The sequence below is a fragment of the Nerophis ophidion genome, linkage group LG05 (assembly GCF_033978795.1).
Source record: "Nerophis ophidion isolate RoL-2023_Sa linkage group LG05, RoL_Noph_v1.0, whole genome shotgun sequence".
In the NCBI taxonomy this organism is placed as follows: domain Eukaryota; kingdom Metazoa; phylum Chordata; class Actinopteri; order Syngnathiformes; family Syngnathidae; genus Nerophis; species Nerophis ophidion.
Genome location: NC_084615.1, coordinates 71,889,931 through 71,916,341, shown reverse-complemented (window position 1 = coordinate 71,916,341; position 26,411 = coordinate 71,889,931). Strand labels below are relative to the sequence as shown.

Sequence of the window (26,411 nt, the reverse complement as noted above, 5' to 3'; positions counted from 1 at the left end):
AAAATGTTCACCAGATAAGTCACACTTTAACACAGTGGTTCTCAACCTTTTTTCAGTGATGTAACGCCCTGTGAACATTTTTTTTAATTCAAGTACCCCCTAATCAGAACAAAGCATTTTTGGTTGAAAAAAAGAGATAAAGAAGTAAAAATACAGCACTATGTCATCACTTTCTGATTTGTTAAATTGTATAACAGTGCAAAATATTGCTCATTTGTAGTGGTCTTTCTTGAACTGTTATTGAAAACAAACTTGTTGAAAAATAAAGAAGTGATTCATTTATAAATAAAGATTTCTACACATCAACTTAAGTGCCCTTTTTGGGGATTGTAATAGAGATCCATCTGGATTCATGAACTTAATTCCAAACATTTCTTCTCAAAAAAAGAAATCTTTAACATCAATATTTATGGAAGATGTCCACAAAAAATCTAGCTGTCAACACTGAATATCCATCCATCCATCATCTTCAGCTTATCCGAGGTCGGGTCGCGGGGGAAACAGCCTAAGCAGGGAAGCCCAGACTTCCCTCTCCCCAGCCACTTCGTCTAGCTCTTCCCGGGGGATCCCGAGGCGTTCCCAGGCCAGCCGGGAGACATAGTCTTCCCAACGTGTCCTGGGTCTTCCCCGTGGCCTCCTACCGGTTGGACGTGCCCTAAACACCTCCCTAGGGAGGCGTTCGGGTGGCATCCTGACCAGATGCCCGAACCACCTCATCTGGCTCCTCTCGATGTGAAGGAGCAGCGGCTTTACTTTGAGTTCCTCCCGGATGGCAGAGCTTCTCACCCTATCTCTAAGGGAGAGCCCCGCCACACGGCGGAGGAAACTCATTTCGGCCGCTTGTACCCGTGATCTTATCCTTTCGGTCATGACCCAAAGCTCATGACCATAGGTGAGGATGGGAACGTAGATCGACCGGTAAATTGAGAGCTTTGCCTTCCGGCTCAGCTCCTTCTTCACCACAACGGATCGGTACAACGTCCGCATTACTGAAGACGCCACACCGATCCGCCTGTCGATCTCACGATCCACTCTTCCCCCACTCGCGAACAAGACTCCTAGGTACTTGAACTCCTCCACTTGGGGCTGAATATTGCATTGTTGCATTTCTTTTCACTGCTTATTGTGTGGGTGTGAGTTTTCCTTGCCCTTTTGTGGGTTCTTCCGAGGATGTTGTAGTCGTAATGGTTTGTGCAGTCCTTTGAGACATTTGTGATTTAGGGCTATATACATAAACATTGATTGATTGATTGATTGATTGACTTACATTCATATTTTGTTGAAGTATATATTTACCATGTATTGATTAACGTGGACCCTGACTTAAACAAGTTGAGAAACTTATTAGTATTCGGGTGTTACCATTTAGTGGTCAATTGTACGGAATATGTACTGTACTGTGCAATCTACTAATAAAAGTTTCAATCAATCAATCAATCAATAAAGGATTTTTGAATTCTTGCTATTTTTAGAATATTTTTTAAAATCCCACGTACCCCTTGGCATACCTTCAAGTACCCCCAGGGGTACGCGTACCCCCATTTGAGAACCACTGCTTTAACATACTGACTAATAGGGCTGTGAATCTTTGGGTGTCCCACGATTCGATTCAAAATCGATTTTTTTTTCCAATTCAACACGATTCTCGATTCAGAAACGATTTTTTCCCGATTCAAAACGATTCTGTATTCATTCAATACATAGGATTTCAGCAGGATCTACCCCAGTCTGCTGACATGCTAGCAGAGTAGTAGATTTTTGTAAAAAGCTTTTATAATTGTAAAGGACAATGTTTTATCAACTGATTGCAATAATGTAAATTTGTTTTAACTATTAAGTGAACCAAAAATATGACTTATTTTATCTTTGTGAAAACATTGGACACAGTGTGTTGTCAAGCTTCTGAGATGCGATGCAAGTGTAAGCCACTGTGACACTATTGTTCTTTTTTTTTATTTTTATAAATGTCTACTGATAATGTCAATGAGGGATTTTTAATCACTGCTATGCTGAAATTATAACTAATATTGTTGATAATCATTTTTGTTTCACTACTTTTGGTTTGTTCTGTGTCTTGTTTGTGTCTCCTCTCAATTGCTCTGTTTATTGCATTCTGAGTGTTGCTGGGTCAGGTTTGGTTTTGGAATTGGATTGCATTGTTATGGTACTGCTGTGTATTGTTTTGTTGGATTGATTAATTAAAAAATAAAGTAAATAAATAAATACATACATTTAAATTTTTTTTTGATTTTTTATAAATGAGAATCGATTCTGAATCGCACAACGTGAGAATCGCGATTCAAATTGGAGTCGATTTTTTCCCACACCTCTACTGACTAATCACAATTAATCACAGTAAATTGGTTGCGTCTGCGATGAGGTGGCGACTTGTCCAGGGTGTACCCCGCCTTCCGCCCGATTGTAGCTGAGATAGGCGCCAGCGCCCCCCGCGACCCCGAAAGGGAATAAGCGGTACAAAATGGATGGATGGAATTGGTTGCGTTACACTCACGGTCGTTTGGGTTCATAAATTGCAGATCTTGTTATTCCTGAGATTGATTTATCTACAAATCCTTATCTTTTAAGCGTGTAGCTTGGCTCCCTAAACCTGCTTGGTGGATAGTGCCTCCATGTGACATGACTGGTGGATAGTGCCTCCATGTGACGTGACGTGACTGGTGGATAGTGCCTCTATGTGATGTGATGTGAATGGTGGATAGTGCCTCCATATAATGTGACATGACTGGTGGATAGTGCCTCCATGTGACGTGACATGAATGGTGGATAGTGCCTCTATGTGATGTGACGTGAATGGTGGATAGTGCCTCCATATAATGTGACATGACTGGTGGATAGTGCCTCTATGTGACGTGACATGAATGGTGGATAGTGCCTCTATGTGATGTGACGTGAATGGTGGATAGTGCCTCCATATAATGTGACATGACTGGTGGATAGTGCCTCCATGTAACGTGACATGACTGGTGGATAGTGCCTCCATATGACGTGACATGACTGGTTGATAGTGCCTCCATATAACGTGACATGACTGGTGGATAGTGCCTCCATATAACGTGACATGAATGGTGGATAGTGCCTCCATATAACGTGACATGACTGGTGGATAGTGCCTCCATATAACGTGACATGACTGGTGGATAATGCCTCCATATAACGTGACATGACTGGTGGATAGTGCCTCCATATGACGTGACATGAATGGTGGATAGTGCCTCCATATAACGTGACATGACTGGTGGATAGTGCCTCCATATGACGTGACATGACTGGTGGATAGTGCCTCCATGTGACGTGACATGAATGGTGGATAGTGCCTCTATGTGATGTGACGTGAATGGTGGATAGTGCCTCCATATAACGTGACATGACTGGTGGATAGTGCCTCCATATGACGTGACATGACTGGTGGATAGTGCCTCCATATAACGTGACATGACTGGTGGATAGTGCCTCCATATAACGTGACATAACTGGTGGATAGTGCCTCCATATAACGTGACGTGACTGGTGGATAGTGCCTCCATATAACGTGACATGACTGGTGGATAGTGCCTCCATATAACGTGACATGACTGGTGGATAGTGCCTCCATATAACATGACATGACTGGTGGATAGTGCCTCTATGCAATGTGACGTGAATGGTGGATAGTGCCTCCATACAACGTGACATGACTGGTGGATAGTGCCTCCATCTGACGTGACCTGACTGGTGGATAGTGCCTCCATATGACATGACATGAATGGTGGATAGTGCCTCCATATAACGTGACATGACTGGTGGATAGTGCCTCCATATAACGTGACATGACTGGTTGATAGTGCCTCCATATAACGTGACATGACTTGTGGATAGTGCCTCCATATGACGTGACTTGAATGGTGGATAGTGCCTCCATATAACGTGACATGACTGGTGGATAGTGCCTCTATGTGATGTGACGTGAATGGTGGATAGTGCCTCCATATAACGTGACATGACTGGTGGATAGTGCCTCCATATAACGTGACATTACTGGTGGATAGTGCCTCCATATGACGTGACATGACTGGTGGATAATGCCTCCATATAACGTGACATGACTGGTGGATAGTGCCTCCATATGACGTGACATGAATGGTGGATAGTGCCTCCATATAACGTGACATGACTGGTGGATAGTGCCTCCATATGACGTGACATGACTGGTGGATAGTGCCTCCATGTGACGTGACATGAATGGTGGATAGTGCCTCTATGTGATGTGACGTGAATGGTGGATAGTGCCTCCATATAACGTGACATGACTGGTGGATAGTGCCTCCATATAACGTGACATGACTGTTGGATAGTGCCTCCATATAACGTGACATGACTGGTGGATAGTGCCTCTATGTGATGTGACGTGAATGGTGGATAGTGCCTCCATATAACGTGACATGACTGGTGGATAGTGCCTCCATATGACGTGACATGAATGGTGGATAGTGCCTCCATATGACGTGACATGAATGGTGGATAGTGCCTCCATATAACGTGACATAACTGGTGGATAGTGCCTCCATATAACGTGACATGACTGGTGGATAGTGCCTCCATATAACGTGACATGACTGGTGGATAGTGCCTCCATATAACCTGACATGACTGGTGCATAGTGCCTCCATATAACGTGACATGACTGGTGGATATTGCCTCCATATAACGTGACATGACTGGGGGATAGTGCCTCCGTATAACGTGACATGAATGGGGGATAGTGCCTCCATATAACGTGACATAACTGGTGGATAGTGCCTCCATATAACGTGACATGACTGGTGGATAGTGCCTCCATATGACGTGACATGACTGGTGGATAGTGCCTCCATATAACGTGACATGACTGGTGGATAGTGCCTCCATATAACGTGAGATGACTGGTGGATAGTGCCTCCATTTGACGTGACATGAATGGTGGATAGTGCCTCCATATAACGTGACATAACTGGTGGATAGTGCCTCCATATAACGTGACATGACTGGTGGATAGTGCCTCCATATAACGTGACATGACTGGTGGATAGTGCCTCCATATAACCTGACATGACTGGTGCATAGTGCCTCCATATAACGTGACATGACTGGTGGATAGTGCCTCCATATAACGTGACATGACTGGGGGATAGTGCCTCCGTATAACGTGACATGAATGGGGGATAGTGCCTCCATATAACGTGACATAACTGGTGGATAGGGCCTCCATATAACGTGACATGACTGGTGGATAGTGCCTCCATATAACGTGACATAACTGGTGGATAGTGCCTCCATATAACGTGACATAACTGGTGGATAGTGCCTCCATATAACGTGACATGACTGGTGGATAGTGCCTCCACATGACGTGACATGACTGGTGGATAGTGCCTCCATATGACGTGACATGAATGGGGGATAGTGCCTGCTCGTCACAGAATAGCGCGGGCACTATCTACCAGTATAGGTTTGGACATAATTTAATTTAACAATTTTTGAATTGTTTTTTTTTCAATTGCTTCTTTTTGGAGACTTTCATAAAGATGTACTTTGTAAGTTTGTGAATATGCAATAATTTGCTGAAAAACAACGCGATTGACTTTGTGATGTTAACGGGTGAAAATTCGAGGTCCACGGCACAATTGCGTTATATACAACGTTGCATTATATGCGACCGCACTATATCGAACTTTGAGTTTACTTTTAAAAGCACAAATGCAATGTTATTGATTCATTTTGGCTTTTGGTATAATTAGTTTTTTCAAATATGCTTAACAAATTACTAGTGATGCCAAATAATAAAATTTTTCATCTGATTTTTCACATGTTTACATTGTGACTAATCGCGATTAATCGCAGTAAATTACTTACTAAAATTTAAAACGCAGACCAATATTTAGACACAAATGCAATGTTATTGTCGTAATATCATCCAGCTTTTTCTTCTTTTTTATGTTTCACTCTGAATGCACGTCATTTATTCTCCCCAAACAGTTTTATCTTAAGGACCGTCAGGGTGTATTTTGAAGTGAAATTAACCATCGAGCACAGTCGGAGTCTCCTCGCTCATCTTTGACGTGATCACTGACCTTTTATGTAACCATCTGCCTTAAAGTTCAAAGAAGCATCTGCTCTCAAAATAAATTGCGCCTTTAATCTGCGTTTGTACACAATTATTCCGGTCATTTTTTGTGATTATTCGCATGCTCTAATGCAGGGGTCACCAACTCAGTGCCCGCGGGCACCAGGTAGCCTGCAAGGACCAGATGAGTCGCCCGCTGGCCTGTTTTAAAAATAGCTGAAATAGTAGCACTTGTGAGCTGCCTCTATTTTTTTTAATTGTATTTATTTACGAGCAAGCTGGTCTCGCTTTGCTCGACATTTTTAATTCTAAGAGAGACAAAACTCAAATAGAATTTGAAAATCCCCCAAAAATATTTTAATGACTTGGTCTTCACTAGTTTGAATAAATTCTTTTTTTTTTTTACTTTTGTTTCTTATAAGTTTCAGAAAGACAATTTTAGACAAAAAAATACAACCTTAAAAATTATTTTAGGATTTTTAAACACATATACCTTTTTACCTTTTAAATTCCTTCCTCTTCTTTCCTGACAATTTAAATCAATGTTCAAGTTTTTTTTATTTTTTTATTGTGAAGAATAATAAATACATTTCAATTTAATTCTTCATTTTAACTTCTGTTCTTTCCACTGAGATTATTTGTGAAATATTTCTCCAAACTTATGATCAAAATAAATAAAAAATATTCTGGCAAATCTAGAAAATCTGGAGAATCAAATTTAAATCTTATTTCAAAGTCTTTTGAATTTCTTTTAAAATTTTTGTTCTGGAAAATCTAGAAGAAATAATGATTTGTCTTTGTTAGAAATATAGCTTGGTTCAGTTTTTTATGTATTCTAACAAAGTGCAGATTGGATTTTAACCTATTTAAAACATGTCATCAAAAATCTATATTTATTGTGAGAAATCATTAAGATGATCAGTGTATCCACAAAGATAAATATCATTAATTATTAATAATAACATAGAGTTAAAGGTAAATTGAGCAAATTGGCTATTTCTGGCAATTTATTTAAGTGTGTATCAAACTGGTAGCCCTTCGTATTAATCAGTACCCAATAAGTAGCTCTTGGTTTCAAAAAGGTTGGTGACCCCTGCTCTACTGCATTAAGTTTGACATTCCTACGATTTACATCACGTGGACCAGTGGTAGAAAATGGATGGATGGATGGGTTACATTTGTACAATTCTGCATGTCTGTAAAGGAGTAGGAAGAAGCAGTGTCCAAACTCTGGTCCGCAGGAAATTTTTTTTTTTTTTATATGGGACCGCACTATATCGAACGCAATATAATGCAATATAATTTGCCTTTGTTAAATACATTTTTATTTTCATTTTTGTATGATTATGAATTTTTTTTAAATGAGTCCTTTCTAGTCCATTTTCTACCGCTTGTTACTCTCCTTGTCTCCTAGCGCTCAGGCAAATCATATTGTCTAAATATGCGCTCGAATATATATATATATATATATATATATATATATATATATATATATATATATATATATATATATATATACACGAATATAATACCCTTTGGAATTAATAAAAGGCTATCAATGCTGTCATCTAGCAAAGCTGAATTTGACCAAACAACCCCCCGTACCAGAAAGCACTTGATGAAAGCGGATACAACTTCACCCTCACCTATGAACCCACTCCAGGAAACCAACCAAAAAAGAGCAGAAAACGAAACAACATCATCTGGTACAATCCGCCATTCAGCCAAAACGTCTCAACCAACATCGGCCGCAAGTTCCTCACTCTGATCGACAAACACTTCCCCAAAGGCAACACCCTAAGAAAAATATTCAACAAGAACAACATTAAATTGAGCTACAGCTGTATGAATAACATACAACAAATCATTTCAAACCACAACAAAGCAATTGCAAAAGGACTGCCCACCCCCAGACTAAACGACTCTGAAACGAATAAGGAATGTAACTGTCGCAGGAAACCTTATTGCCCTCTCAACGGGGGGTGCTTACAGACATTAGTCGTTTACCAAGCAAAGGTAACACGCAAGGACATTAACACATCCGACACGTACGTAGGATTAACCGAAGGAGTGTTCAAAACAAGATGGAATAATCACAACGCCTCCTTTAGAAACCAGACTTTGCGGAATTCTACAGAACTCAGCAAACACATTTGGAACCTCAAAGACAATAATGTTGAATATTCAATAACATGGCAAATTCTTGCATCCAGCACACCTTACAACAGTGGTAATAAAAGATGCAACCTATGCTTAAAAGAGAAACTGTTTATTATATATCATCCAGATCTATCATCCCTCAACAAGCGCAGTGAAATCATTTCAACATGCCGCCACAGACGGAAACACCTCCTAGGTAACACATGAGCCAATCACCACACCCTACGCCTGCTTGTACCCACCCACTCTGTGCCCTATATAAACCATTGTATGTGAATGCTTCCATTAAAATCCCCGGATGATTGAGGGAACCCCTCATGAAACAGTTCTGTAGAGATGAAGTAGTCTTGTGATTTTTCCCACACCTACATATTGCGCTCTACCACGGTATCGAGCACTATTCTCTGGATAATCCAATCAAGACATATATATATATATATATATATATATATATATATATATATATATATATATATATATATATATATTCTTTTAACCCATTGTGGCCCCCGAGTCAAAAAGTTTGGGGACCCCTGGTCCACACCATCACTCTTAGATGTCGACACATTCAATATTTTACTTGTGTAGGAAATTCTACATATCAGCTGGTAGTCGCAATAATAAATCAACAATTACTGCTCCCGTGCAATATCTCACATGCCAAATCTTGTTGTTTCTAAGAAGTTTTCATGGGACCATGATTCAATATTGAACTAACTACAATACGTATTTATTTGCAATGAACTGCGCAATTCAGGACACGTTATTTTTTTGTGTGTGTGTGTCTTTATTGTTCAGTTCAGTTCAGTTTCAGTTTACTTTGAACATGCATACGATACAATGTAAAGCCTCACACATATCCAGGTGTTTCTTTACAGCACGTCCGAAAAAAGTAGGAAGAAGCAGAGCTTATTTAATCCTACCCCTTTTCATACCATAGCAATTTTATCCAATTTCCTTTTTTTCCCCATTTAGGTTCAAATATAAAAAAAACGTTCTTCCCTTTGAATTAGTTTTAGTACGAAACATGCATCAAATTAAATTTAAGTTTGGTTATAAAATGATAAACTTTGTCTCAAAAGTGTGAAAAAAGTTTTGTTCTTTCTTGAAGTCAATAGTGTTGACCAACTTTTTTCTCAAAGCGCTGGCACTTGCAACTTTCTTTGGCCCCTTGGTGTGTTATTTTGCAACGATTGAAAAAAAAACGTGACTGATTTACCAACGCGTGGGATTCTTTGTTTGGGCACTGGATTCTGCAGAATAATGCGTCGGAAAACAATGTTTGGCATCATAATATTAGAAAAGTTTGGTAAAAAATTGAATCCTGAGAAAAATTTGTTGATATGGTTTTGTTTTTTCCAATGAAAAAGGACATCACACAACTTAGTTGTACTTCCTACAATCCGTCCATCCATCCATTTTCTATTGTTTATTCCCTTTTGGGGTCGCGGGGGGCGCTGGCGCCTATCTCAGCTACAATCGGGCGGGAGGCGGGATACACCCTGGACAAGTCGCCACCTCATCGCAGGGCCAACACAGATAGACAGACAACATTCACACTCACATTCACACACTAGGGCCAATTTAGTGTTGCCAATCAACCTATCCCCGGGTGCATGTCTTTGGAGGTGGGAGGAAGCCAGAGTACCCGGAGGGAACCCACGCATTCACGGGGAGAACATGCAAACTCCACACAGAAAGATCCCGAGCCTGGGATTGAACCCTGACTACTCAGGACCTTCGTATTGTGAGGCAGACACACTAACCCCTCTGCCACCGTGAAGCCCTTCCTACAATGATATTTAAAATGGAAAAATTGTTATTAACATTTTTACAATAAAATTATTTCTTTATTTATCCATTTTATTACTATCTTCATCTTTGTGTTTATTTTTATTTTTTGTTTGGGAAAAAGTTACACAAGCAGTTAGTTTTGCATTAAAATCCTGATTCAGCATTTGAACTGACTCACCATTTCACAATTAAGAGATTCCATCATTCCCTGTAATCACATTCCATCATGCAATATAATGTGCATGTTTAAAATTGCATTGCCAAACACAACTGTTACGCAACCATTTGCAACTTCCTTCTACTTTTACGAGGTCCCGGTATTCAACATAAAAAAAAATGAATCAATACTCACCTCACCAGTGCGGGATCATGTCAGACGATATCTCCAGGTATAGTCGGGATGGTTACTTTCAGTGACGCCTATCAACTTGCAACCACAAACAAATAAGGATTGCATTTTACTGATAACACGCTGAGAGATAACAGAGATAACATGCTGTTGTGGATGTGCAGTGTCATTGTAAAAGGCTTTGATTATTGAGCGTATTTTTTTTGTTTTTTTTAACACTGAACAGTTGAAGGTGGGACTCTGGCAAACGTAGCAGCCCTGAGAGGGCAATGAGTGACCCGCGGGAGGACAAAGCAGCATTCATGGCTGATGCATTGCTGCACATTTTCTTCACATGAGAAGTAGCTTTCACTTCCTCATCCACTAACAGGGGGGATTTCAGCCCACCTAATCCCTCCTGGCATCCACCTCGGCAGGGCAGGCGCGAGGCCCAGTGGAAAGCAGCCTGTGTGGACCAATCAAGGCTACCTTTGACCAGATCCAACACTTGGCCTTGTCATGTGCTGAGATATGGTTTTTTTCACGGGAGAGATAAGGCGCACTAACAACAAGTGCACAGGTGACGTGCAGCTCATTATTATCATTTTACAAGATAAAGAATGGAGTGATCACGATCAAGCTCATTAAAACAAACAGATGATATTCTCTAAATAGACCTTTTATTTTACCGTACCTTGTCTTCCGTCCCCTCCGAGGAGCGGCTTGGTTGAGGTCAAAACAGCCAGACGAGGCAGCAGCAACAGTGTTGCACTTGGAAGAATGATTGAATGTTGTTGGGGTTTTTTTTTTTTTAGGTTTTTCTTTTTTTACTGCAATACACACAAGAGCGGCCAGTGAGACCCTCCCACTCTACGGAATTACTCACAAAGTAGGCTTTCTTGCGCCTTTGTTTGGATCATAATGTCCTTATTATTGCAAAGACACACAATTGTGTACAAAATATCCCTGGGAGAATCTCAAAAATGCTTTTCTGGCAAATTTGTATCCAATGGGATAAATTGGCCCTAGTGTGTGAATGTGAGTGTGAATGTTGTCTGTCTATCTGTGTTGGCCCTGCGATGAGGTGGCGACTTGTCCAGGGTGTACCCTGCCTTCCGCCCGATTGTAGCTGAGATAGGCGCCAGCGCCCCCCGCAACCCCGAAAGGGAATAAGCGGTAGAAATGGATGGATGGATGGGATAATAGAGTATCTAAAATATATTTCAGTGCACACACCGCTATCAGATACTAAACGATACTTCTTACCGGCCCACAGTGAGGTGTGTGTGTGTGTGTGTGTGTGTGTGTGTGTGTGTGTGTGTGTGTGTGTGTGTGTGTGTGTGTGTGTGTGTGTGTGTGTGTGTGTGTGCGTGTGTTAGCGCAGCTCATTTTATTTCTCGATTCCGATAATCAGATAATGTGAAATAAATAAACAACTATTATCAGGTTCTGCGATGAGGTGGCGACTTGTCCAGGGTGTACACCGCCTTCCGCCCGATTGTAGCTGAGGTAGGCGCCAGCGCCCCCCGCCACCCCGAAAGGGAATAACCAGTAGAAAATGGATGGATGGGATAATAGAGTATCTAAAATATATTTCAGTGGAACACACCGCTATCAGATACTAAACGATACTTCTTACCGGCCCACAGTGAGGTGTGTGTGTGTGTGTGTGTGTGTGTGTGTGTGTGTGTGTTATCGCAGCTCATTTTATTTTTCGATTCCGATAATCAGATAATGTCAAAAAAATAAATAACTATTATCAGGTTCTGTGATGAGGTGGCGACTTGTCCAGGGTGTACTCCGCCTTCCGCCCGATTGTAGCTGAGATAGGCGCCCGCGCCCCCCGCGACCCCAAAAGGGAATAAGCAGTAGAAAATGGATGGATGGGATAATAGAGTATCTAAAATATATTTCAGTGGAACACACCGCTATCAGATACTAAACGATACTTCTTACCGGCCCACAGTGAGGTGTGTGTGTGTGTGTGTGTGTGTGTGTGTGTGTGTGTGTGTGTGTGTGTGTGTGTGTGTAAGTGTGTGTGTGTGTGTGAGTGTGTGTGTGTGTGCGTGTGTTAGCGCAGCTCATTTTATTTTTCGATTCCGATAATCAGATAATGTGAAATAAATAAACAACTATTATCAGGTTCTGCGATGAGGTGGCGACTTGTCCAGGGTGTACACCGCCTTCCGCCCGATTGTAGCTGAGGTAGGCGCCAGCGCCCCCCGCCACCCCGAAAGGGAATAAGCAGTAGAAAATGGATGGATGGGATAATAGAGTATCTAAAATATATTTCAGTGGAACACACCGCTATCAGATACTAAACGATACTTCTTACCGGCCCACAGTGAGGTGTGTGTGTGTGTGTGTGTGTGTGTGTGTGTGTGTTAGCGCAGCTCATTTTATTTTTCGATATCGATAATCAGATAATGTGAAATAAATAAATAACTATTATCAGGTTCTGCAATGAGGTGGCGACTTGTCCAGGGTGTACCCCGCCTTCCGCCCGATTGTAGCTGAGATAGGCGCCCGAGCCCCCCACGTCCCCAAAATAATAAGCGGTAGGAAATGGATGGATGGATGGATTATCAGGTTCTCAATATTCAAAATTGGGGGGGAGGGGGCCGTGAACAAATGTCTGTACCTTATGTGGAGCGTGAACATTTTTTATTGGAACCACTTAATGCCAAAACGTGTAATCCACTGTTTTTCCACATTCAATTTTGTTTTTAAAAAAAAGAAAAGAAAAAAATATATATACAGTATATATATTTTTTTTTTTTTAAATGGGAAAATCAATATAAAGTGGCTAGAATAAGACTTTAAATATCGATAAAATCTGTCATTATTTACTTAAATATGATTAAAAATAAGTCAAGTTTTAATTTTTACTTCTGTTTGAAGTAAAGATTAGCTGATACATTTAGGATTATTATCAGTGGATAATACAAATCGTAATGACACATCATTATTATCATTATCACCTTTCAGCATTAATGGTGCCTTCACAGATGTGTAAGTTACCCCTGCCTTGGGCACTAATACACCCCCATACCATCACATATGCTGGCTTTTGAACTTTGCGAACAATCCGAATGGTTCTTTTCATCTTTGTTCCGGAGGACACAACATCCACAGTTTCCAAAAACAATTTGAAATGTGGACTCGTTTCTGGGTGTTGTTGATAAATGGCTTTCGCTTTACATAGTAGCGTTTTAACTTGCACTTACAGATGTAGCGACCAACTCTCATTACTGACAGTGGTTTTCTGAAATGTTCCTGAGTTTCAAGTATTACGTCTTAATTTGTTTGTTATTTCAGCTCATTTTATTATTTTATTCCCATAACCGGATAATGCAAAATAGAGCTATAATTAAATAAATATCTATTATCAGGTTCTCAATATTTAAAGTTGGTGGAGGGGGTCGTGAAAAAATGTCTGTCCCTTATTCAAATAGTGAACCACTGTTGTAACTTAATGCCAACACGTGTGATCCACTGTTTTTCAACATTAGTTTTTTTTTTTTTTAAAAGAGGAAACTTGTTTTTTCCAAAAAAAGGGGAAATTTAATATTAAGTGGCTAGGATAATATATTAAATATTTATATAATCCGTCATTATTTACTGAAATACAATTAAAAATGTGTCAAGTTTTCTTTTACTTCATTGTAAAGTAAAGATTAGCTGACACACATAGGATTATTATCAGTGGATAATACAAATGAAATGACACATCATTATTATTTTATTATTGTCATTAGTGCATCTCCTCAGGGTCAAGTCTCCCTTCCGCTGTCTTACAGTAACACATAATGATGCCTCTGTTTCTAACTTTAATCAGGGGTCTTTGAACACCTCACAGTTTTGTCCAATGAGATGTAAAAGTGAAACTTGTACAAAACCCAAAACCAGTGAAGTTGGGACGTTGTGTAATTCGTAAATAAAAACAGAATATAATGACTTGCAAATCAACTTACTGTATTTCCTTGAATTGCCGCAGGACATATAGTATGCGCCTGCCTTGAATTACTGCCGGGTCAAACTCGCTTCCCAAAATAATTGGCGCATGCTTAGTATTACCGCCTGGTCAAACTCGTGACGTCACGAGTGACACTTCCCCTGTCATCATTTTCAAAATAGAGGAGGCTGATTTCAATACCGGTAATTTGAAATCGCATAAAGGGAAGAAGATTAAGAGCTATTTAGAAGGATTTAAGGTCCAAGCTTACATCACGCTATTTTTTTTACTGCATGCCTTTGGTAAGTGCCGGAGTGAGAAGAGGTTTTAAAATAATTAGAGCATGTTTACTTTTACCGCATGCCTTTGGTAAGCGCAGGAGTGAGATGGGATTTTAAATTAATTAGCGCCCCGGCGGCAATTCAAGGAAATATGGTATATTCAATTGAATAGGGGGCTAAGAAAAGATATTTAATGTTTGAACTGAGAAACTTATTTTATTTTTTTTGCAAATAACCATTAACTTAGAATTTACTGGAAGCAACACATTGCAAAATGTTGGCACAGGGTAATTTTTTACCACAATGTTACATGGCCTTTCCATTTAACAACATTCAGTAAATATATGGAAATTGAGGAGACAAAATTTTGAAGCTTTTCAGGTGGAATTATTTCCCATCCTTGATTGATGTACAGCTTAAGTTGTTCAACAGTCCGGGGTATTTTAGACTTCATATTGCACCACACATTTTCAATGGTAGACAGGTCCGGACTACAGGCAGGCCAGTCTAGTACCCACACTCTTTTACTATGAAACCTCACTGTTGTAACATGTTACTTGACAATGTCTTGCTGAAATAAGCAGGGGCGTCCATGATAACGTTGCTTGAATGACAACATATGTTGTTCCAAAACCTGTATGTACCTTTCAGCATTAATTGTGCTTTGGGCACTAATACACTTCCATACCATCACAGATGCTGGCTTTTGAACTTTGTGCCTATAACAATCCGGATGGTTCTTTTCCTCTTTGTTCCGGAGGACAGGACATCCACAGTTTCCCAAAAATGTTTTAAATGTGGACTCGTAAGACCACAGAACACTTTTCCACTTTGCTTTAATCCATCTAAGATCATCTTAGCGAAGCCGGCGGCGTTTCTGGGTGTTGTTAATTCATGGCTTTCGCTTTGCATAGTAGAGTTTGAACTTGCACTTACAGATGTAGCGACGAACTGTAGTTACTGACTGTGGTTTTCTGAAGTGATCCTGAGCCCATGTGGTGATATCCTTTACACACCGATGTGACTTTTTGATGCAGTACCGCCTGAGGGATCGAAGGTCCGTAATATCATCGCTTACGTGCAGTGATTTCTCCAGATTATCAGAACCCTTTGTTCCATTAAGGACCGTGGATGGTGAAATCCCTTAATTCCTTGGAATAGCTCGTTGAGAAATGTTGTTCTTAAACTGTTCGACGATTTGCTCGCGCATTTGTTCACAAAGTGGTGACCCTTGCCCAATCCTTGTTTGTGAATGACTGAGCATTTCATAGAAGCTGCTTTTATACCCAATCATGGCACCCACCTGTTGCCAATTAGCCTGTTCACTTGTGGGATGTTCCAAATAAGTGTTTGATGAGCATTCTTCAACTTTCTCAGGTTTTTTTGCCACTTATGGAAGCTTTTTTGAAACATGTTGCAGGCATCAAATTCCAAATGAGATAATATTTGCAAAATATTACAACGTTTTCCAGTTCGAACGTTAATTATCTTGGCCTTGAAGTCAATTCAACTGAATATAGGTTGAAAGGGATTTTACAAATCATTGTATTCTGTTTTTACTTACGATTTACGCAATGTGCCAACTTCACTGGTTTTGTGTTTTGTACATAACTTTATTCTATGCTCCCACAATTAGACTGATTATGTATTTACCTTTTCTTTCATCGCCTCTTCCTTATCCTAAAATTTTGGTGTTGTGTTTGAAAGCTTTTTGATTGATTGATTGAAACTTTTATTAGTAGATTCCTTACAATTGACCACTAAATGGTAACACCCAAATAAGTTTTTCAACTTGTTTAAGTCGGGGTCCACGTTAATCAATTCATGGTAAAAAAAAATTTTTTTACAGCACCTGGTATTCCCAGGCAGTCTCCCATCCAAGTACTAAGCAGGGATGACCCAGTTTAGATTCCGAGATCTGACGAGATCGGGCATACTCAGGGTAGTATGGCCGTAAGCCTAAGCTTAAATGTGAGCTTTGATGATGTCATGACAGTCTGTGTGACTCTGATGTGTTCATAGGTAATATTGCGCTATTCCAGTGGAACAAACCATTGTGCATTTTCGATAGGGGGGGTAAGAGTAGTCTTAGACATTCTTAGTTTGAGTCAAGCAACCTTATTATTGAACTTTCACAAGTAGGCCTGTATTTATTTGAACATTTATGGCGTAATTTTATAACTCATTACGAAAGTTTATCCCCGAACAAATCACCTTGTCTGTGGTCTTGTGGTTAGAGTGTCCGCCCTGAGGTAGGTAGGTCGTGAGTTCAAACCCCGGCCGAGTCATACCAAAGACTATAGAAATGGGACCCATTACCTTCCTGCTTGGCACTCAGCATCAACAGTTGGAATTGGGGGTTAAATCACCAAAAATGATTCCCGATCGCGACCACTGCTGCTGCTCACTGCTCCCCTCCCCCATTCCCGGGGGGGGGGATGGGTCAAATGCAGACGACAAATTTCACCACACCTAGTGTGCGACAATCATTGGTACGTTAACTTTGAATAACTTTAACTAACTTTATTAAATATAAACAGTAAATACTTTTTTATATTATGGTAATTGGGCTTCACGGTGGCAGAGGGGTTAGTGCGTCTGCCTCACAATACGAAGGTCCTGCAGTCCTAGGTTCAAATCCAGGCTCGGGATCTTTCTGTGTGGAGTTTGCATGTTCTCCCCGTGAATGCGTGGGTTCCCTCCGGGTACTCCGGCTTCCTCCCACTTCCAAAGACATGCACCTGGGGATAAGTTGATTGGCAACACTAAATTGGCCCTAGTGTGTGAATGTGAGTGTGAATGTTGTCTGTCTATCTGTGTTGGCCCTGCGATGAGGTGGCGACTTGTCCAGGGTGTACCCCGCCTTCCGCCCGATTGTAGCTGAGATAGGCGCCAGCGCCACCCGCGACCCCGAAAGGGAATGAGCGGTAGAAAATGGATGGATGGATTATGGTAATTGTAACTGAGAGCGATATAATGCATTTTTTTGTATTTTCCATAAATGAAATGTCAAATCCACTTCATAAATTAATATTTATTTGCGTTTAAGAACATATATCTAATTATGGTCATAAAACATTTTGAAAAGTTTAGTAATTTAAAAAAATATATATTCATCAAGATTATGTATTTGTATTTTCAAATGTCTCACACAAGAACGCTACAGAATAGCATTGTTTGGTACAATAATAAATCATAGCACTGATGCTACCTGACTGTGATTTATTTATTTTTTTCAACCAAAGAAAAATTATTTTCGGAATAGGGGCTGTTATTTGACTGAATTAAACATTCAACTGGGGGTGTTTCATTGAAATAAGGTTGAGAATCACTGTTGTAGTTGATCGTCTTCTCATGTTTATTTCTGAAAAGAAAAATCCTGATCAATGTAATGCAGACTTGGAACACAAGAGTTCAGTATAAACACTTGAGTGTAACACAATTTGAACGCCACCCACTTTTATTGGATGGCTTCACATGGTGTTTCGGAAGGTTAAAGGTCATCCATACATACATTTAATGTGTAACCATCACAAATATTTTTATTACATTTCATTGAGAATAATTATTTTATGTTTCCTACACATGTAAAATAATACTATTCAAAGGAAAAAGAAAAGTATTGATGCAGTTTGCCAATGTGTGTGTTTGAAATAGGCACCCTACATGTACAAACCCCGTTTCCATATGAGTTGGGAAATTGTGTTAGATGTAAATATAAACGGAATACAATGATTTGCAAATCACTTTCAACCCATATTCAGTTGAATATGCTTCAAAGACAACATATTTGATGTTCAAACTGATAAAAAAAAAAATGTTTTTGCCAATAATCATTAACTTTAAAATTGTATGCCAGCAACACGTGACGAAGAAGTTGGGAAAGGTGGCAATAAATACTGATAAAGTTGAGGAATGCTCATAAAACACTTATATGGAACATCCCACAGGTGTGCAGGCTAATTGGGAACAAGTGGGTGCCATGATTGGGTATAAAAGCAGGTTCCATGAAATGCTAAGTAATTCACAAACAAGGATGGAATGAGGGTCACCACTTTTTAAGCAAATTGTCGAACAGGTTTAGAACAACATTTCTCAACAAGCCATTGCAAGGAATTTAGGGATTTTACCATCCACGGTCCGTAAAATCATCAAAAAGTTCAGAGAATCTGGAGAAATCACTTCACGTAAGCGATGAGATTACGGACTTTTGATCCCTCAGGCGGTACTGCATCAAAAACCGACATCAGTGTGTAAAGGATATCACCACATGGGCTCAGGAACACTTCATTAAACCACTGTCAGTAACTACAGTTGGTTGCTACATCTGTAAGTGCAAGTTAAAACTCTGCTATGCAAAGCAAAACCCATTTATCAACAATATCCTGAAACACCACCTGCTTCGCTGAGCCCGAGCTCATCTAAGATGGACTGATGCAAAGCGGAAAGGTGTTCTGTGGTCTGACGAGTCAACATTTCAAATTATATTTGGAAACAGAGGACGTGGTGTCCTCCAGAACAAAAAGGAAAATAACCATTCGGATTGTTATAGGCGCAAAGTTCAAAAGCCAGCATCTGTGATGGTATGGGGGTAGTATTAGTGCCCAAGGGATGGGTAACTTACACATCTGTGAAGGCACCATTTATGCTGAAAGGTCCATACAGGTTTTGGAGCAACATATGTTGTCATCCAAGCAACGTTTTCATGGACGCCCCTGCTTATTTCAGCAATACAATTGTTACAACAGTGTGGCTTTGTAAAAAAAAGAGTGTGGGTACTTTCCTGGCCCACCTGCAGTCCAGACCTGTCTGCCATCAAAAATGTGTGGCGCATTATAAAGCGTAAAATACGACAGCGGAGACCCCGGACTGTTGAACGACTGAAGCTCTACATAAAACAAGAATGGGAAAGAATTCCACTTTCAAAGCTTCAACAATTAGTTTCCTCAGTTCCCAAACGTTTGAGTGTTGTTAAAAAAAAAAGGTGATGTAACACAGTGGTGAACATGCCCTTTCCCAACTACTTCGGCACGTGTTGCAGCCATGAAATTGGAAGTTAATTATTATTTGCAAAAAAAATTAAGTTTATGAGTTTGAACATCAAATATCTTGTCTTTGTAGTGCATTCAACTGAATATGGGTTGAAAAGGATTTGCAAATCATTGCATTCCGTTTATATTTACATCCAACACAATTTCCCAACTCATATGGAAACGGGGTTTGTATATGGGTTACATTTTTATTAGTTATTAGATTATACAGACAGTATTAGTATAGTATAGTAGTTGTACACATGTTTTATTTCTTTATTGTACTGTAAGAAAAAATTAAATAATATATACATTCATAATTTGTCAATCGTTGATAGCTGCTTGTGAAACAGTTTTACATTTTTCTCAGTTAAACACTTAGCTGTAACAACCGGTTCGAATATCACACTACAATTTCATGTCAACATCTTAAAGAGGGATAACCTAATTATTGTATTTACACTTCTGTTCAATGTATGATCAATAATACCAAAAGTGTTCTGATGTAGGATAATTGTGCCCCTTCAATACATGAATATAATCAAACACATACATCCAGCACCTGTGGTGCATTACCTTTAATTAGTGTTATTTTACAGCCAGGTGGGGGCGCTGTGGTGACATCAAAACTGTTTTTGTTCCAACAGTGCTGTTAGTTTATTTTATATTCTAGTGGAAGTAGTGTCAAAGCGCTTTGAGTACCTTGAAGGTAGAAAAGCGCTATGCAAGTACAACCCATTTATCATTTATTTATTTATACGATACACTATAAATTTTATGTTTTAATGTAGCAATTGGTCCTGACTGAGCAATGTCAAATAAGGGGTTTGAATGATAATCTTCCTAAAAAAAAAACAACAACAATCATTTTAAACTTATTGTACGATAACTGATAATGATAACATTTCCCAGCTGGCAACGCTGCCTTGTCGCTTTGTTAACTTCCTGGTAATCTGGCTAATTCCCGTTTTTTGTGCAGAATATAACTCATGCATGTGTTTTGGGCCTTTGGTTATGAGATTTTTAATTTGCAGCTACAGTAAAACCTCAACTTTCTGTGACGGAGCTCCTAACTCAAAAAACACTTGTATCTCAAATCAATGAATTTAATTAAATTTTTTCAATAAAAAAAACACACAAAAAACTGTACCCATGTAACATTTAACATGCCTTTTAAAAGGAAAAACAATCTTTTAGTTAAGAAATATTGTTTAAAAACATAATGTAGTACAATCCATTTCAGTAGTTTTATGATGTAATGTAATAATAATGTACAACATTTACCTTGGAGAATGGACTTTGACAGTATCTCTTTCCAATTGCCTGTCCGTCAAACACACCATCAGCAGCTTTTCACGTTTTTTAGTAGCTAAATGTCCGCCATTTAAAGATGATTTTCACATTAATGGTTAGTGTTTGACTCATTGTGCTTCAGTATGGTGCAGACCAATAGTGTTACGCTCAAATTGCTTTGCCAAGTTGACGACACGCTCAGTAATTTTTTGGGGGGGATTTTTTTCTTTAATTCAATGAATAACAAACACTTCTTCTCAGCACTGTGAAGTGAATTATATTTATATAGCGCTTTTTCTCTAGTGACTCAAAGCGCTTTACATAGTGAAACCCAATATCTAATTTTTACATTCAAACCAGTGTGGGTGGCACTGGGAGCAGGTGGGTAAAGTGTCTTGCCCAAGGACACAACGGCAGTCACTAGGTTGGCAGAAGCGGGCAGCGAACCTGCAACCCTCAAGTTGCTGGCATGGCCGCTCTACCAACCGAGCTATACCGCCCCCTGTCCTTTATACTCACTTTCTTCGTTTCCATAGTTGGAAAACAAAATTATGTCGATCTCTAGATATAAGCTAATGCTAGCGAGAAAAAAAAACAGATGTTTGGGCGGATCGAATAGGGTTCACTGTGACATTTGCTTTGCTAAATAGTAGCGGGAATGATTACACCTCAAACGTTTGCTTGCAACTTAAAGCATAACATTTACCCGAGTTAAGAGATCTTATCTCAAAACACTTTTAGTTTAGGGCACTCTTAAGTTGAGACAATGCCGTCAGTGATGGTGATGGCAATTCTAAGGGCCTACAACCCACACTAGGATTTCAGTGAATGGATAGAAGGGCCCACACCGATATTCTTTCAGGGCCCCCAGAATTAGCAACTAGGATGGGAAAGCTGCAGGACCAGATGGAATACCAGCAGAAGCTATCAAAGCTGACCTAAAGACTGCTGTCAATATGCTGCACAGCCTTTTTTCAAAGATCTGGGAGGAAGAGACAATCCCAGAAGACTGGAGAGAGGGAACCCACATCAAGATCCCAAAAAAGGGTGATCTCACCAGCTGCAACAACTACAGAGGAATAACCCTGCTTTCAGTCCCAGGAAAAATTCTCAACCGCATACTACTGGACAGGATGAGCAAAGCTGTGGACCCTTTCCTGAGAGACCAGCAAGCCGGATTCCGAAGCAACAGATCCTGCACAGACCAGATCTGCACTCTCCGCATCATTGTGGAACAATCTATTGAATGGAACTCTTCCCTATATGTAAATTTCGTAGACTATGAAAAAGCCTTCGACAGTGTGGACAGGGAGACACTGTGGAAACTACTGCGGCACTACGGGATTCCAGAGAAAATCATCAGCCTGATTCAGAAAACCTACCAAGGAATGACATGCAAGGTGCTACATGCAGGCCAAGTGTCTGATAGTTTTGAGGTCAGGACCGGAGTTCGGCAAGGATGCCTCCTATCACCCTTCATGTTCCTATTAGTTATTGACTGGATCATGAAGAACACAACATCAGGAAAGAAAAACGGTATTCAGTGGACCCTGTGGACGCAACTGGATGACTTAGACTTCGCAGACGACCTGGCGCTCCTCTCGCACAACCACAGGCAGATGCAGGAAAAGACTACCGAATTGGTCAAGACATCTCTAGGCGTAGGGCTAAGGATAAACAGGAAGAAGACCAACATAATGAAGTTTAATAACTTGACCAACAATCCAATAGTAATAGAAGAGGAAATTATCCAGGAAATAGACTCCTTCACCTACTTGGGCAGCATCGTGGATAAACAGGGTGGCACCGACAAAGATGTAACAGCAAGAATTGGAAAAGCAAGAGCAGCCTTCATCATCCTGAAGAGCATCTGGTCCTCCAAGGAGATATCTATGACAACCAAAGTCCGGATCTTCAATTCAAACATAAAATCCGTCCTTCTCTACGGCTCTGAAACGTGGAGGATGACAAAGAAGACCGTACAAAGGTTACAAACGTTTATTAACAGTTGTCTGAAGAGGATTTTCAGGATTTGGTGGCCAAACAAAATCAGCAACGAAGAACTCTGGAGGAAAGGGAATCAGGAGCCAGTGGAGAAACAAATACTAAGGAGAAAGTGGGGTTGGGTTGGGCACACCCTTAGGAAACCAGCAACTACCATCACACGGCAAGCCTTGACGTGGAACCCACAGGGAAAGAGGAAGAGGGGACGGCCTAAAAACACCTGGAGGCGGGACTCTGAGGCGGAGCTGAAGAGGTTGGGAACCAGCTGGGGAGAGGCGGAAAGGACAGCCCAAAACCGTGCTGCATGGAGAGGAGTCATTGATGGCCTATGCTCCATTGGGAGCGATGGCCCTAAGTAAGTAAGTAAGTAAGAATTAGCAACTCTCTTGAGTTTAGGTACCAATACACTGTATGTTTTCTTCTTTTTTTTGGTCCAGTGTGTACTTATTTGAAAAAAAAAAGGGTTCTTTTTTAATGTATTTGTTCTCTGGAGGTTTTGATTAGTGTAATTGGATGTATTTCTACAAAACCCAAAACCAGTGAAGTTGGCAGGTTGTCCATCCATCCATCCATCCATTTTCTATGTAAATCGTGAATAAAAAACAGAATACAATGGTTCGCAAATCATTTTCAACTTATATTCAATTGAATGGACTGCAAAGATCTAAATATACTTAATGGACGAACTGAGAAACATATATATTTTTGCAAATAATCATTAACTTGGAATTCAATGGCAGCAACACATCACAAAAAATCCATGATATTGTTGCTTGGAAGGTAACATATGTTGCTCCAAAACCTGTATGTACCTTTCAGCATTAATGATGCCTTCACAAATGTGTAATACACCCCTATACCATCACAGATGCTGGCTTTTGAACTTTGCACTTATCACAATCCGGACGGTTCTTTTCCTATTTGGTCCGGAGGACACAACCTCCATAGTTTCCAAAAAAACACCGGTATTTGAAATGTGGACTCGTCACACCACAGAACACTTTTCCACGTTGCATCAGTCAATTTTTGATGAGCTCGGGCCAAGCAAAGCCAGCCGTGTTTCTGGGTGTTGTTGATAAATGGCTTTTGCTTTGCATAGTATAATTTTAACTTGCAGCGACAAACTGTAGTTACTGACAGTGGTTTTCTGGAGTGTTCCTGAGCTCATGTGGTGATATCCTTTACACACTGATGTCGCTTTTTGATGCAGTACTGCCTGAGGGATCGAATGTCCGTAAATGTTGTTCTTAAACTGTTCAACAATTTGCTCGCGCATTTGTTCACAAAGTGGTGACCCTCACCCCATTCTTGTTTGTGAATGAATGAGCATTTCATGGAAGCTGCTTTTACACCCAATCATGGCCCCCATCTGTTCCCAGTTAGCCTGTTCACCTTTGGGAATTACCAAATAAGTGTTTGATGAGCATTACTCAACTTTCTAAGTCTTTATTGTGACAGCTTTTTTCAAACATGTTGCAGGCATCAAATTCCAAATGAGCTAATGTTTGCAAAAAATAACAAAGTTTTCCAGTTCAAACGTTAGGTATCTTGTCTTTGCAGTCTATCAAATTGAATCTAAGTTTAAAAGGATCTGCAAATCATTGTATTCTGTTTTTTATTTACGATTTACACAATGTGCCAACTTCACTGGTTTTGGGGTTTGTAAATAGAAATTTGTACTTTTTTGTTGAAGTCCATCCATCCATTTTCTACCGCTTATTCCCTTTGGGGTCGCGGGGGGCGCTGGTGGCTATCTCAGCTACAGTCGGGAGAAAGGCGGCGTACACCCTGGACAAGTCGCCACCTCATCCCAGGGCCAACACAGATAGACAACATTCACACTCACATTCACACACTAGGGCCAATTTAGTGTTGCCAATCAACCTATCCCCAGGTGCATGTCTTTGGAGGTGGGAGGAAGCCAGAGGGAACCCACGCTTTCTTGGGGAGAACATGCAAACTCCACACAGAAGGATCCCGAGCCCGGGATTGAACCCAGGACTACTCAAGACCTGCGTATTGTGAGGCAGACGCACTAACCCCTCTGCCACTGTGAAGCCCTATGTGTGTATATGTATGTGTATATGTATATATATACATACACTGTATATAAGCATATATATACTGTATGTATACATATATGTATATATATATATATATGTATATATACATATATACATATATATATATATATATATATATATATATATATATATATATACACACACCTATCTATATATAGTATATATATATATATATATATATGTATTAATGTATATGTATATATATATATATATATATATATATATATATATAATAAAAAACATATATATACAGTATTCCAAAGACATGCATTTGGGGATAGGTTGATTGGCAACACTAAATTGGCTCTAGTGTGTGAATGTGTGTGTGAATGTTGTCTGTCTATCTGTGTTGGCCCTGCGTTGAGGTGGCGACTTGTCCAGGGTGTACCCCGCCTTCCGCACGATTGTAGCTGAGATAGGCACCAGCGCCCCCCGCGACCCCAAAAGGGAATAAGCGGTAGAAAATGGATATACATATGTATATATATATATATATATATATATATATATATATATATATATATATATATATGTGTGTGTGTGTGTATGTATAGGAGCACGCAATTTGCCTATTATGTTACGTTATCGATGGGAAAGTGCCTTTTTAGACAACATGTTTTGCCTGAGTGGCTAGGAGACCCCGAGAGTAACAAGCCGTAGAAAATGGATTAGAAAAAAAATGGATTAGACAGGACAGATTTAAAAAAATTATTTAAAAAAAAAAAGATTTTGGACGCTGGCGTGCAATATCCGGCCCGTGGGCGTAGTTTGGGGACCCCTGAACTATCCTCTTTTGATCCAAATTCAAACTCTATCCCGATTGCTCCGCGTGACTGACTCATCTCGGATATGTTAAAAAAAAAAAAAGCGCATGATAATAATCTTCATCGGACAAAAAGAAAACAGAGTCGAATAGAAGCTTCTTTTACGCGGAGAAAAAAGTTACGCGTAAAAGTTGTGCGTAAAGTCATTTGTATTCCTTCAACATTCGGGACGCGCGCACGCTCTCGCTTGGAGAAGCTGCGCGCGGTCGTGCGAGAGCGCCGCCGTCGTGACGTCACGCAGGAGGTGGGACACGTAACGGTCCGCAAAGACAGAAGACCCAGTCGGCGGGACGCCACCGTTCTAACCACACTCTCTTAAACAGGTAAGATATTGTTTTTTATATCAGTTAGTTAATTCTGCGTCGCAAACTATTGCGTGTTAGCTACTTCGAGGTGACTTGTTTGAGAAGTGTTGTAAAGAGTGGGGTACCAGGGTGTGGTACTGCTCGCACGGTCGAGGCCCAGACCCTCAGACTGCATTCTATTGCTATTTTTAGAATGACACAGCACTTCTTCAACTAACTGTGCTGCATTTTAAAACCAATGGGGGGGTTCTCT

General features: G+C 40.1%; 2 protein-coding genes, 1 long non-coding RNA gene and 1 pseudogene across 7 annotated transcripts in view; 2 read left to right on the top strand and 2 right to left on the bottom strand.

Annotated features, from left to right (window-relative positions):
* The window catches only part of LOC133553582 (uncharacterized), a 124,297-nt gene extending 113,364 nt beyond the window's left edge, over window positions 1-10,933 (top strand). For all 3 annotated transcript variants that reach the window (XR_009806954.1, XR_009806953.1, XR_009806952.1), the window contains one exon: window positions 10,630-10,933. This is a non-coding gene — a long non-coding RNA (uncharacterized LOC133553582). The remainder of the gene's footprint in view (window positions 1-10,629) is intronic.
* The window catches only part of LOC133553579 (cationic amino acid transporter 2-like), a 29,139-nt gene extending 17,948 nt beyond the window's left edge, over window positions 1-11,191 (bottom strand). The window contains exons 1-2 of the mRNA XM_061901946.1: window positions 11,077-11,191; window positions 10,407-10,481 (exon numbers count right to left, since the gene is read on the bottom strand). The gene's annotated coding sequence lies outside the window, so the exon portion shown is untranslated. The remainder of the gene's footprint in view (window positions 1-10,406; window positions 10,482-11,076) is intronic.
* Window positions 11,192-16,458: 5,267 nt separating this feature from the next.
* Window positions 16,459-16,577, bottom strand: LOC133553706 (5S ribosomal RNA; annotated as a pseudogene).
* Window positions 16,578-26,031: 9,454 nt separating this feature from the next.
* The window catches only part of anxa6 (annexin A6), a 35,329-nt gene continuing 34,949 nt past the window's right edge, over window positions 26,032-26,411 (top strand). For 2 of the 3 annotated variants that reach the window (XM_061901937.1, XM_061901936.1), the window contains exon 1: window positions 26,033-26,176. The gene's annotated coding sequence lies outside the window, so the exon portion shown is untranslated. Of the gene's footprint in view, window positions 26,177-26,411 lie in introns of all 3 variants that reach the window. The other variant, XM_061901935.1, reaches the window with a different exon arrangement.